General features: G+C 48.6%; 1 pseudogene; it reads right to left on the bottom strand.

Moving 5' to 3' along the window:
- Positions 1–343: 343 nt before the first annotated feature.
- Positions 344–475, bottom strand: LOC112807324 (U4 spliceosomal RNA; annotated as a pseudogene).
- Between the last annotated feature and the right edge of the window lie 1992 nt (positions 476–2467).

Here is a 2467-nt window from a genome sequence, read left to right on the forward strand (position 1 = left end):
GAGAAAAAAATTCCTGATGTTTAAGCCACCAGTCTAACCAGTAATATTTTGTTATGGCAGCTCTAGCAAACTAATACAGGAGTTTGAAGGTGGCTGTCAGAGGATGCAACAACAATCCATCTTTGAAGTCTGGGTGTCTTATAAGACTCCTTTGTTAGGAATACATTAACAAGACAGTCTCATGAGGCAGAGTCCACTTTTCTGAAGCTGTAGGAGAGGACAGAACATGTTCTCTTTCTTGCTTTGCTTAGGTTTTTGTTACTAGCAGTTAGAACAGCCTAGAGTTTCAAGTCAAAATCTTGCAATCATATATTTTTTTAGCACCATGAGAATAAAGAAGGAGCTGTAACAGGGTAAAAACGTTCACAATGCACAGGAAATGCAAATTCTAGGATTATTGGGGAAAATTTTCAATTGGCAGTAATCACACCTCAGATAAACCTCACTGGCTACGATAGTGCCACTGTGCAAAGCTTACAAATAGTGTGATTATTAACAGAAAAACACAAGGCATGCAACACGTTTCACCCACCAAGATAAATAAACAAAGTAGGAGAGAAAAATAAAAACTTTGGTTTGAGTTGTTCCAGGCTGGCTTTGAACCTGGGCCATCTTTTAGACTTAATAACCTGTCATTTTATATCCCATTTGGAGGTTAATGGTGACATTCCACTAGCCCTCATTTTGGAAAATATCTACATTTGTACAATTGCTTTCCCTCTCAGAGTTACATTTGAAAAACTCTTGTCTTCTTGCAAAGCCGAGGAGTCTACAATGGTGACAACTCCAGTCTTCAAGTCTTACTGGGGGTAGGGAGTGGGGGTGGGCTTCTTCCCCTTAATACCCAGTATTTTAAAACATTTTTTAAAAAAGATTTATTTGACAGAGAGAGACACAGGGAGAGGGGGAACACAGTGGAGGGAGTGGGAGAAGAAGAAGCAGGCTTCTCACCGAGCAGGGAGCCCGATGTGGGGCTTGAGCCCAGGACCCTGGGATCATGACCTGAGCGGAAGGCAGACGCTTAACGACTGAGCCACCCACGTGCCCCATATTTTAAAACATTTTAATGGACATTCTATCTTGCCACCTGTGTCCCTGCTCCTCACTCCATCCCATGCTTAACTGAGTCTGGGCTATGATCAGATGAGCAAAGCAGCCTTCAAAATACCAGTTTGGATGCTTCCGGCTGCATAAAATGGGTGTCCGAACTCAAAATGGTTTGCAACTCTGACACGTACTATCATGTAGCAGGGATTCCTATGATGGGGCAGTTCCTGGGCTGTCAACACGGTGGCTCAGTGGCTCAGAAACCGACTCCCTACACAGACCAAGATGTGACCACCATGTGCGCCAACAACCGAGGCGGAAGGCCTGAAAACGCGACGCGCGGCTCCATTCCTAGCTCTCTTCAAAATCCAATAAAATCTTTCCCATCACCACCCAGGAGACGTCCTCTCACTCGGCATTGGCCAGAGCCAGGTCACATGACTGTTCCCGGGACCGGGAGCATCTGATTGGCTCAGCCTTCGGCCAATCAGGATTTGTCCTTTCTGAGCGGGCTTTTGTCTGGAAGCCATGGCCTAGAAAGGGAGGGAAGAGGCTTTCACGCAGTGCTAGGGCTCGTTCCACGAAGAAGGCAGGGAGGAGGGGGTGCTGCCGAGGCTCCCCGACAGCGGCCGCCAGCCTCCCAGCTCTGCCGCATCCGAGACGGCTCCCGGCCCTCCGAGCGCGGTTCACAGCCTCCCTTCCCGCGGCTCAGCCTCAGGCACTTCTGTCCGCATATCCTCAGCCCTAAAATGCAGCCCCATAGAGAGAGAGTTCCGCTGGTGGGGCTGGCGCCTCCTGCCACCAGCCGCGGGAATGAGCCATCCTGAAAGTGGGTCTTCTACCTCAAACACACCTTCGGTTAAGTTAACTGCAGCTTCGGCCCTAATCCTGCCTGAAAGTTCGAGAGGTTATGAGCCAGCACTGCCCAGGTAAGCGGCCCCCAAATTCCCGACGCGCAGAAACGGTGTGCTGTCATAACTTTTTAAACCGTGAATATTCGGAGTGATCTGTTACACAGCAGTGGATGCCCCCCTACACAAGGGTCCCAGGCAGATTCAGTGAAGTAATATGGACGCATATGTGCTTGGTGTATGGGACACACTCATTTTCCATGCTACCCATTACTATTTTAATTTTTACCATGGTTTATCAAACTCTCCCCCGCCCCCCGCAAAAGTTTAAAATCAATCTCGTATGTGTACGCTTAGGCTGAACTGAGAGCCATTTGTCAGCCTTTGGGAAGTGGGAAGCAACACTGAACAATGAAAATATAATGTGAGCCATATGTGTTTTAAAATTGTCTAGTAGTGGGGCGCCTGGGTGGCTTAGTTCATTAAGTGTCTGCCTTCGGCTCAGGTCATGGTCTCAGGGTCCTGGGATCGAGCCATGCATTGGGCTCCCTGCTCAGCGGGGAGCCTGC

This window comes from Callorhinus ursinus, unplaced genomic scaffold, assembly GCF_003265705.2.
Source record: "Callorhinus ursinus isolate GAN/ISIS: 27379988/994484 unplaced genomic scaffold, GSC_fseal_2.0 scaffold71, whole genome shotgun sequence".
In the NCBI taxonomy this organism is placed as follows: domain Eukaryota; kingdom Metazoa; phylum Chordata; class Mammalia; order Carnivora; family Otariidae; genus Callorhinus; species Callorhinus ursinus.